A 12,002-nucleotide genomic window follows, 5' to 3' on the forward strand; every position below is an offset into this window, starting at 1 on the left:
GGGAGTGAGAAAGACAGGGAGAGAGAAAGACCGGGAGAGAGAAAGACAGGAAGAGAGAAAGGGAGAGAGAAAGACAGGGAGAGAGAAAGACAGGGAGAGAGAAAGACCGGGAGAGAGAAAGACAGGGAGAGGGTGACAGGGAGAGAGAAAGGAAGAGAGAAAGACAGGGAGATGGTGACAGGGAGAGAGAAAGACAGGGAGAGAGAAAGACAGGGAGAGGGTGACAGGGAGAGAGAAAGATAGGGAGAGAGAAAGACAGGGAGAGGGTGACAGGGAGAGAGAAAGACAGGGAGAGAGAAAGACAGGGAGAGGGTGACAGGGAGAGAGAAAGACAGGGAGAGAGAAAGACAGGGAGAGGGTGACAGGGAGAGAGAAAGACAGGGAGAGGGTGACAGGGAGAGAGAAAGACAGGGAGAGGGTGACAGGGAGAGAGAAAGACAGGGAGAGGGTGACAGGGAGAGAGAAAGACAGGGAGAGAGAAAGACAGGGAGAGAGATAGGGAGAGAGAAACAGGGAGAGAGAGAGAAAAGAGCCATTCAATTCCACAACCACCTAAAAGGAAGTGATTACAGAGAGATTAACCTGGAGAAGAGTCCCCTAAGCAAGCTGGTCCACCCCACAGAGCCCCAGGACAGCAACACAATTAGACCCAACCAAATCATGAGCAAACAAAAAGATAATTACTTGACACATTGGAAAGAATTAACAAAAAAACAGAGCAAACTAGAATGCTATTTGGCTCAAAACAGAGAGTACACCGTGGCAGAATACCTGACCACTGTGACTGACCCAAAATTAAGGAAAGCTTTGACTATGTACAGACTCAGTGAGCATAGCCTTACTATTGAGAAAGGCTGCTGTATGGAGACATGGCTCTCAAGAGAAGACAGGCTATGTGCTCACTGCCCACAAAATGAGGAGGAAACTGAGCTGCACTTCCTAACCTCCTGCCCAATGTATGACCATATTAGAGATAAATATTTCCCTCAGATCACACAGATCCACAAATAATTCCAAAACAAACCCAATTTTGATAAACTCCCATATCTACTAGGTGAAATAACACAGTGTGTCATTACAGCAGCAAGATTTGTGACCCGTTGCCACAAGAAAAGGGTAACTAGTGAAGAGAGACAGGAAGAGAGAGACAGGAAGAGAACGAGAGAGACAGGAAGAGAGAGGGACAGGGAAATGGAAAAGCATTACAATAATGGAGTACCACTTCCTTTTGACAATCCCACATCATTAGATGATCTGACTAGGATGGTCCGACTCACCACAGAGAGTACCATAATACAATGTTACCTTCTCCAGCTTGGAGAGAGCCAGGGAGTAGTGGTCTTTGACTTTGAACTGCATGAAGCGCATGTTGGCTGGGTGGGTGAGCTCAGTGATGATGCTGAGGGCTGGGAACAGTCTGGGAGGACAGAGGAAAGAGACACAATCAAATTCTTAGACATAGAGTGCTTGCTGAATGCAGATATCTATGAACGCACACAAACAACTGTTGGATGGTAGGATGGTGCAGGATGGTATTGTGCAGGATGGTATGGTGTGGTGGATGTATAATGGATGTGTATGGCTGAGCAGCCCACCTAAAGAGGGTCTGGACGTTGACTATGGTCTTGGCGTCGGCCATGTAGTCCTCCTCAGCGATCATGGAGCTCTCCTTGTCAACCACCACCATGGTGTCAGCAAACGTCACCCCACAACGCAGCAGACTGTCCAGGCTAGAAGGAGAAAGAGAGAGGGAGGGAGAAAGAGAGAGGGAGGGAGAAAGAGAGAGGGAGGGAGGAAGAGAGAGGGAGGGAGAAAGCAAGAGGGAGGGAGAAAGAGAGAGGGAGGGGGGAAGAGAGAGGGAGGGGGAAAGAGAGAGGGGGGGAAGAGACAGGGAGGGGGAAAGAGAGAACGAGGGAGAAAGAGAGAGGGAGGGAGAAAGAGAGAGGGAGGGGGAAAGAGAGAGGGAGAGGGAAAGAGAGAGCGAGGGAGAAAGAGAGAGCGAGGAAGAAAGAGAGAGGGAGGGGGAAAGAGAGAGGGGGGGGGGAGAGAGAGGGAGGGGAAAGAGAGAGGGAGGGAGGGAGAAAGAGAGAGGGAGGGGGAAAGAGAGAGGGAGGGAGAAAGAGAGAGGGAGGGGGAAAGAGACAGGGAGGGGGAAGAGAGAGAGAGGGAGGGGGAAAGAGAGAAAGGGAGGGGGAAAAAGAGAGAGGGAGGGAGAAAGAGAGAGGGAGGGAGAAAGAGAGGGAGGGAGAAAGAGAGAGGGAGGGGGAAGAGAGAGGGAGAGGGAAGAGAGAGAGAGGGAGGAAGAGAGAGGGAGGGAGAAAGAGACAGGGAGGGGGAAGGAGACAGGGAGGGGGAAAGAGAGAGGGAGGGGGAAAGAGAGAGGGAGGGGGAAAGAGAGAGGGAGGGGGAAGAGAAAGGGGCTTGGGATTATAGAATTTATGTCTTGAGACAGAAAGATTGGAACAGAACTGACATTGTCCATATACAGAGAAATAGCAGTGAGCAGGATTGACAAACTGATGTGATATACAGTACAGAACAAAGTCAAGCCATATACAGCTTCTGGGTGTGTAGCTGCTCCAGTATGAATTAGCAGTAGAGGAAAAGAAGTAGAGTAGGAGTGAAAAGCAGATGATGACACCAGGGTACTGAGGAGGATTCTCTTACTTGTCAATGGAGCCCACTGTGTAGAACACCATGGGGAACCAGCAGATAGCCTCCAGGAAGTCTGGCTCGGGTCTGAATCAATCACAACACATATGGATTACCAGGAGACCCATACAGCACAAACTACACCTACCACAACAAATAAACAGGCTCCCTGCAGTGGTAGAGATAGAGAAGTAGCATGAGTCCCAGATCCGTTTGTGTTGTCTTGCCAACTCCTGTGACTCTCATTATCTCTTATTATTGTCATGCGTCAATCACCATAGGAGTTGGCAAGACAGCACAAACAGATCTGGGAACCAGGCTACTAGAGAACCCCCAATCAAATCAAATCAAATGTTATTTGTCACATTCACCGAATACAACAGGGACCTAGACTTGGACCTAGTCTTCCGGTACCACTTGCCGTGCGGTAGCAGAGAGGATAGTCTATGAATAGGGTGGCTGGACCTTACAATGAAATGCTGACTTACAAGCCCTTTAATCAACAACGCAGTTTGAAGAAACATAAGTGTTAGAAAGTATTTACTAAATAAACTGAAGTACAAAATAATAAAAGAGCAACAATAAAATAAGAGTAACAAGGCTGTTTGCAGGGTCAATGTGTGGGGACACAGGTTAGTCAATGGAATTCAGATCATTAGTACATGTAGGTAGAGGTAAAGTGACTGTGTTTAGATAAATAATTGAGAGTAGCAGCAGTGTAAAAACAAAGGAGGGTGTCAATGGAAATAGTCCGGGTGGCTATTTGATGAATTGTTCAGCAGTCTTATGGTTTGGGGGTAGAAGCTGCTGTTAAGTAACCTTTTGGACCTAAACTTGGCGCTCCGGTACCGCTTGCCGTGCTGTAGCAGAGAGAACAGACCGGTTGCATCACCGCCTGGTATGTCAACTGCTCGGCATCTGACCGTAAGGCGCTACAGAGGGTAGTGCAAACGGCCCAGTACATCAATGGAGCCAAGCTTCCTGCCATCCAGGACCTATATACTCGTGGTGTCAGAGGAAGGCCCAAAATATTGTCAAAGACTCCAGCCACACAAGTCATAGATTCTATTATCTATGTATAGTCACTTCACCCCTACCTACAAATGACCTCGACTAACCGGTACCCCCGCACATTGACTCGGTACTGGTACCCCCTGTATATAGCCTCCACATTGACTCGGTACCGGTACCCCCTGTATATAGCCTCCACATTGACTCGGTACCGGTACCCCCTGTATATCGCCTCCACATTGACTCGGTACCGGTACCCCCTGTATATAGCCTCCACATTGACTCGGTACCGGTACCCCCTGTATATCGCCTCCACATTGACTCGGTACCGGTACCCCCTGTATATAGTCTCCACATTGACTCTGTACCAGTACCCCCTGTATATAGCCTCCACATTGACTCGGTACCGGTACCCCCTGTATATAACCTCCACATTGACTCGGTACCGGTACCCCCTGTATATAGTCTCCACATTGACTCTGTACCGGTACCCCCTGTATATAGCCTCCACATTGACTCGGTACCGGTACCCCCTGTATATAGCCTCCACATTGACTCGGTACCGGTACCCCCTGTATATAGCCTCCACATTGACTCGGTACCGGTACCCCCTGTATATAGTCTCCACATTGACTCGGTACCGGTACCCCCTGTATATAGTCTCCACATTGACTCTGTACCAGTACCCCCTGTATATAGCCTCCACATTGACTCGGTACCGGTACCCCCTGTATATAGCCTCCACATTGACTCGGTACCGGTACCCCCTGTATATAGCCTCCACATTGACTCGGTACCGGTACCCCCTGTATATAGTCTCCACATTGACTCGGTACCGGTACCCCCTGTATATAGTCTCCACATTGACTCTGTACCAGTACCCCCTGTATATAGCCTCCACATTGACTCGGTACCGGTACCCCCTGTATATAGCCTCCACATTGACTCGGTACCGGTACCCCCTGTATATAGCCTCCACATTGACTCGGTACCGGTACCCCCTGTATATAGCCTCCACATTGACTCGGTACCGGTACCCCTGTATATAGCCTCCACATTGACTCGGTACCGGTACCCCTGTATATAGCCTCCACATTGACTCGGTACCGGTACCCCCTGTATATAGCCTCCACATTGACTCGGTACCGGTACTCCCTGTATATAGCCTCCACATTGACTCGGTACCGGTACCCCCTGTATATAGCCTCCACATTGACTCGGTACCGGTACTCCCTGTATATAGCCTCCACATTGACTCGGTACCGGTACCCCCTGTATATAGCCTCGTTGTTGTTATTTTATTGTGTTACTTTTTATTAAATGTTTTACTTTAGTTTATTTAGTCAATCTTTTCTTAACTCTGTTTCTTGAACTGCATTGTTGGCGAAGGGCTTGTAGTAAGTAAGCATTTCACCTGTGACAAATAAAATGTGACTTGATTTCTGATTTTGATTTGAAATATAAAGTCCTGGCTGCTGTGTGCAGAGAACAGTGGGAGAGCAAAGCGCTACACGGCCATGACTCAGCTTTTACTCTCCTTTTATTGGATTCTACTTTAATATGCCCATATTGGGGTTTTGCACCAGGACAAACCACAGTAATATTTCATATTATGTGCACAGTGCACTGCAGAGTGCCCATAAACTCTTGAAACACAGGCATTTTCATACAGTAAATTATGTTAATGGGACTCTTAAAATGAGACCATCCCTTCTTCCCTGACAGTGTGTTTAAAGAGGGCCTCTCCAGGACAAGTCTCTCTATGCTCCACCTACAGTGTGGTTACGCCATAGACTTACAGTGTTCTATATATATGTAATTCTATAGTTTCCTGCAGTGTGGTTACGCCATAGACTTACAGTGTTCTATATCTATGTAATTCTATAGTTTCCTGCAGTGTGGTTACACCATAGAGATTTACAGTGTTCTATATATATGTAATTCTATAGTTTCCTGCAGTGTGGTTACACCATAGAGATTTACAGTGTTCTATATCTATGTAATTCTATAGTTTCCTGCAGTGTGGTTACACCATAGAGATTTACAGTGTTCTATATCTATGTAATTCTATAGTTTCCTGCAGTGTGGTTACACCATAGAGATTTACAGTGTTCTATATCTATGTAATTCTATAGTTTACTGCAGTGTGGTTACACCATAGAGATTTACAGTGTTCTATATCTATGTTATTCTATAGTTTCCTGCAGTGTGGTTATACCATAGAGACTTACAGTGTTCTATATCTATGTAATTCTATAGTTTCCTGCAGTGTGGTTACACCATAGAGATTTACAGTGTTCTATATCTATGTAATTCTATAGTTTACTGCAGTGTGGTTACACCATAGAGATTTACAGTGTTCTATATCTATGTAATTCTATAGTTTACTGCAGTGTGGTTACACCATAGAGATTTACAGTGTTCTATATCTATGTAATTCTATAGTTTACTGCAGTGTGGTTACACCATAGAGATTTACAGTGTCTCTATATCTATGTAATTCTATAGTTTCCTGCAGTTTGGTTATACCATAGATATTTACAGTGTTCTATATCTATGTAATTCTATAGTTTCCTGCAGTGTGGTTACACCATAGAGACTTACAGTGTTCTATATCTATGTAATTCTATAGTTTCCTGCAGTGTGGTTACACCATAGAGATTTACAGTGTTCTATATCTATGTAATTCTATAGTTTCCTGCAGTGTGGTTACACCATAGAGATTTACAGTGTTCTATATCTATGTAATTCTATAGTTTCCTGCAGTGTGGTTACACCATAGAGACTTACAGTGTTCTATATCTATGTAATTCTATAGTTTCCTGCAGTGTGGTTACACCATAGAGACTTACAGTGTTCTATATCTATGTAATTCTATAGTTTCCTGCAGTGTGGTTACACCATAGAGATTTACAGTGTTCTATATCTATGTAATTCTATAGTTTCCTGCAGTGTGGTTACACCATAGAGATTTACAGTGTTCTATATCTATGTAATTCTATAGTTTCCTGCAGTGTGGTTACACCATAGAGATTTACAGTGTTCTATATCTATGTAATTCTATAGTTTCCTGCAGTGTGTCTGTTTCCACTCACATGTTCTCCAGTAGCAGCACGATGGGGTTCAGCTCTTTCTTGGGGCGGTAGTAAGCCCTCAGGGGTGCGATAAAGTTGTACAGGCCGTTTCCTGCACTCTCCGCCGACACGATGATCAGCTTGTTCTTAAATCCATATGACCGAGCGTCCTCGAACGGGATGTGGTGGCAGGCCTGTAGGAGGGAGATGACACAGGAACGACACAGGAAATACATTGGATTACATGAAGGTCATCATCATCATCGAAGAGAGGTCAGGTAGGGAGGTAGGATGGTTCTAGTTGAGGGTAAGTACGGCAGAAGTCGTCTGATTCCCACCTTGTCCAGGCGCAGGCAGCAGAAGGGCATTTTTTCCTGCAGCAGGTGACACAAGGAAGGGGAACTGCCAATGTACGGAGAGTTCAGCGGGTACCCCTTCACCCACCTGCCACACACACACACACACGCACACGCACACGCACGCACACACACACACACACACACACACACACACACACACACACACACACACACAGATACACAAAGACAGACAGAAACACAGAAACACATTTACACCTGGGTCCGAGGACACAACATGGCAGGACTTAAACAACCTAATTCAAACACACATTAGACCTCAGGCAACTCCTAAACACTTACTCGCAGCGTCCACCCCAACACTGGCCATTCTCGTCTCCGTCCCCCTCATCCTTCCCCTCGTCCCCGCCCTCGTCCTCTGATTGGTCCCCCAGCAGGTCGAAGGTTGCTGAGTTGACCCCGTCCACCAGCTCCAGGACAGGGGCGATGCTGTGGCGTCTCTCCTCTGTTGTGGCTGGGATGGCCAGGGTGTTAGCGCCCCCCAACCCCCCCTCTGTCCGGCTGGCCCTGCCACCTCCACCTCCCCCACTGCCCATGGTCATTCCCCCCGGGCCCTGGCCCTCTGGGCTGCTGTCACTGGAGTCCTGCAGGTCAATGGCCACCGTGCCTACGGGGACAGAGGACACATACAACTCATCTATGACCAGTCCACACCCTTAGTAGAAAACAGTTATAGCATTGTCCATACAAGCACAGGCTAAAGGGAAAATGTGCCCTACAACAAACACAGATACAGATGCAAACATAGCACACAGGGCAAGCACAGATCCAGAATCAGTACTATTTGGATTTGTGAGAGTACCAATGTGCTGTGACTGGGAGTACCATTGTTCTCTCACAAAGCCAAATAGTACTGATTGTGGATCTGTGCTTGCCCTGTGTGCTATGTTTGCATCCGTGTCTGTGACTGTTCTGGGGCACATTTTCACTTTCAAACTTGAGAACCAGAAGTCCCAGAGTTCTCCACCAGGGGGTGTGGTTGTAAAAACAAAACAAAAGGAAACCTACATGCCAGATACATTTCACTCAGTTGGCAGATGCTCTTATCACCAGAGACTTACAATCAGATACTGTTTTATTCCTCATACAACTGTTAGGCTTCTAACATCTGCCTATTGTGGATCAACATGTAAAACATGTCCTAATCTGTGCCATGTACATGGATCAGGAAAGTCAGAATTGTATAATAAGAAACATTATGCTAAGTGCACTTGGACAAAGGATCTGAGTGTAACTGTGTCACAGTGAGTCAGTGAGACTGACCCATGCTGGCGATGATGCTGTGGACAGGCAGTCTGGTGAGTCCATGGTAGATGGTCTGGGGCCCCACCCCCCTGTCACTGCCCTTGGGGCCCCCCCGCGTGGGCTCTCTGTGGCCTCTGACAAAAGCTGAGTTCTCCTCTTTGGAAATGTTGATGTAGAAGCAGGTGTCTGAGCTGCCCATGATGTGGCCAGGACCTGGGTTCAGCAGGATGTTGGCATTTTCCAGCCTCCGCACTCCAATCAGACACACACCATACCTGACCGAGGAGGAGAGGATCAGATACAGGAAATGTGTGTGTTTGTGGTTAATAGCGTCTGCTAAATGACTAAAATGTCAAATGTGTGTGGTGTGTGGGTGTGTGTGGGGTTAATAGCATCTGCTAAATGACTAAAATGTCAAATGTGTGTGGTGTGTGGGTGTGTGTGTGGTTAAGAGTGTCTGCTAAATGACTAAAATGTCAAATGTGTGTGGTGTGTGGGTGTGTGTGTGGTTAAGAGTGTCTGCTAAATGACTAAAATGCCAAATGTAAACTTTGTGTATGTCTGCTTATTGACTCACTTCTTGTGTGCGTGGAAGGAGGCGAAGGTGAAACTCTTCCCCTGGTACTCCCAAAGAACTTGCTCTCCTCCAGACAAATGTGATGCACCTCATTGGCCGAGCAGCGGCGGTAGGTGCGCTGCCACTGGTCAGCTGAGCATGCCCCGCCCTCCCTGAGACACGATCACGGAATGGATTGGTCATTAGGAGACAGAGTTGACCTTTTAAACAGCGTTGCACGCAGCTTCCCTTTCAGCATCAACCACACATCAAAGACACTTCACCTCAAGGCTGCAGTGTTAACACTTTACAACTGTGTCAGAAACCAATCAATAACTCAATCAGCACTGAGACACACACACAGGGACACAGACACTATCAGAGCAATACAGCAGCCAAGATAGACGCCGCTGAATGCTACACATCGAGAGAGCTTCACACATGGGCTGTGTTCACCTTGTCTGCCTTTAGAAAGGATGAGTTGAGAGACAGGAGGTGAGAAAGGAAGGGTGCGGGGCGGAGAGAGTGTGGCTGTGGGTGGAGGTGATGTGAGAAGGACTGCATTACAGAAACAACTGTCGTCTGTAAATAATAAATGGACCGTTTCATGGGGACAGCATGCCTGGCCGAGTTAATGTCACCGCACATCAGGGATACGGAGGGAAGGGGAGGGAGTTTTCTACCTGTTGAGGGGCTGGAAGGCTCCTGCATGTTGCCTGAAGGCCTCTGGGGGTGCTGTTCTGAAAGTAGAGGGATGGAGGGGGCAGCAGATAGAGGATCAGAGGACTAGTCTGGGTTTAAGAGGATCATGACTGGTCTGGGTCTACTTTAGGTCAGTAGTCGATCTACCATGATTAATCTGCTGTGTACAGCTCAATGTACTCAGCATCTGTTAGGCCAAAGGACATACTTCACTGCCTCTGTCTGGTACCACCCATGCCCATTGGAAAAAGAGTGTGTGTGTGGGTTTGTGTGTGTGTACTCACTGTCCTCTAGAGGAGTGGATCAACAGGGTGATGAGGGTGGAGGTAGCAGGACACACACAGTTCAGGGCCAGCATGGCATACTTAAACTCCTCTTCACACACCACATGATCTGCAGACAAAGGCAGCAAAGGAGACAAACCAGTAACACTCAGTATACAGTAATCAAATCAAATTCAACTTTATTAGTCACATGCACCGAACACAACAAGTGTAGACCTTACCGAAGAAAATATTTACCCAAAAAACTAAAGTAAAAAATAACAAAAAGTAACACAATAAAATAACAACAACAAGGCTATACACAGGGTATACCGGTACCGAGTCTACACTACCGTTCAAAAGTTTGGGGTCACTTAGAAATGTCCTTGTTTATGAAAGATTTTTATTTTTTTGTCCATTAAAATAGCATCAAATCAGAAATACACTGTGGTTTAGGAGGACAGTGATACACACTGACCTGTTGAGGGGCTGGAAGGCTCCTGCATGTTGCCTGAACAATTAACATTGTTAATGTTGTGACTATTGTATTTGGAAACGGCAGATTTTTTAATGGAATATCTACGTAGGCGTACAGAGGCCCATTATCAGCAACCATCGCTGTGTTCCAATGGCATGTTGTGTTAGCTAATACATGTTTATCATTTTAAAAGCCTAATTGATCATTAGAAAACCCTTTTGCAATTATGCTAGCACAGCTGAAAACTGTTGTTCTGATTAAAGAAGCAATAAAACGGGCCTTCTTTAGACTAGTTGAATATCTGGAGCGTCAGCATTTGTGGGTTCGATTACAGGCTCAAAATGGCCAGAAACTTTCTTCTGAAACTCATCAGTCTATTCTTGTTCTGAGAAATGAAGGCTAATCCATGCATTGCCAAGAAACTGAAAATCTCGTACAACGCTGTGTACTACTCTTTCACAGAACAGTGCAAACTTGCTCTAACCAGAATATAAAGAGGAATGTGAGGTCCCGGTGCACAACTGAGCAAAGAGGACAAGTACATTAGAGTGTCTAGTTTGAGAAACAGATGCCTCACAAGTCCTCAACTGGCAGCTTCATTAAATAGTACCCGCAAAACACCCATCTCAACGTTAACAGTGAAGAGGCGACTCCGGGATGCTGGCCTTCTAGACAGAGTTGCAAAGAAAAAGCCATATCTCTGTCCAGCGTCTGTGTCATTTTGCCCATCTTAATCTTTTCGTTTTATTGGCCAGTCTGAGATATGGCTTTGTCCTGGTAATCTGTCTGGCCCTGCTGCTTTGTGAATGTTGACCTGTTTAAAGGTCTTGCTCACATCGGCTACGAGAGCGTTATCACACAGTCGCACAGAACAGCTGGTGCTCTCGTGCATGCTTCAGTGTTGCTTGCCTTGAAGCGAGCATAAAAGGCATTTAGCTCATCTGGTAGGCTCAAGTCCCTGGGCAGCTTGTGTCTCGGTTTCCCTTTGTATTCCGTAATAGTTTTCAAGCCCTGTCACATCCAACGAGCATCAAAGCAGGTGTAGTAGGATTCAATCTTAATCCTGTATTGACGCTTTGCTTGTTTGATGGTTCTAGAGGGCATAGCGGGATTTCTTATAAGCGTCCAGATTAGTGTCCCACTCCTTGAAAGCGGCAGCTCTAGCTAGCCTTTAGCTCGATGCGGATGTTGCCTGTAATCCATGGCTTCTGGTTGGGAAATGTACATATGGTCACTGTGGGGATGTCGTCATCGATGCACTTATTGATGAAGCCGATGACTGAGGTGGTGTATTCCTCAATGCCATTGGATGAATCTCGGAACATATTCCAGTCTGTGCTAGCAAAACAGTCCTGTAGCGTAGCATCTGCTTCATCTGACTACTTCCGTATTGAGCGAGTCACTGGTACTTCCTGCTTTAGTTTTTGCCTGTAAGCAGGAATCAGGAGGATAGAATTATGATCAGATTTGCCAAATGGAGGGTGAGGGAGAGCTTTGTATGCATTTGTGTGTGTGGACTAAAGGTGGTCTAGTGGATGTGTCTTCACAGGTAGGTAGTGGGTCAAACATGCTCTGTCTCCTCTGCTGTACCTGTGTGCAAGAGTGAGTGCATTTCTTAGTCTGTCTGATCATTCGTCTGTGTGT

General features: G+C 46.5%; 1 pseudogene across 1 annotated transcript in view; it reads right to left on the bottom strand.

Moving 5' to 3' along the window:
* The window catches only part of LOC118374468 (potassium channel subfamily T member 2-like), a 104,871-nt pseudogene that overhangs the window by 9,357 nt on the left and 83,512 nt on the right, over positions 1 to 12,002 (bottom strand). Inside the window, exons 15-24 of the transcript XR_008088832.1 lie at positions 9,902 to 10,010; positions 9,599 to 9,655; positions 8,937 to 9,088; positions 8,378 to 8,634; positions 7,397 to 7,721; positions 7,076 to 7,181; positions 6,759 to 6,931; positions 2,668 to 2,739; positions 1,596 to 1,730; positions 1,306 to 1,417 (exon numbers count right to left, since the gene is read on the bottom strand). The product of XR_008088832.1 is annotated as a potassium channel subfamily T member 2-like (transcript). The remainder of the gene's footprint in view (positions 1 to 1,305; positions 1,418 to 1,595; positions 1,731 to 2,667; positions 2,740 to 6,758; positions 6,932 to 7,075; positions 7,182 to 7,396; positions 7,722 to 8,377; positions 8,635 to 8,936; positions 9,089 to 9,598; positions 9,656 to 9,901; positions 10,011 to 12,002) is intronic.

Source organism: Oncorhynchus keta, chromosome 32 (assembly GCF_023373465.1).
Source record: "Oncorhynchus keta strain PuntledgeMale-10-30-2019 chromosome 32, Oket_V2, whole genome shotgun sequence".
NCBI lineage: Eukaryota > Metazoa > Chordata > Actinopteri > Salmoniformes > Salmonidae > Oncorhynchus > Oncorhynchus keta.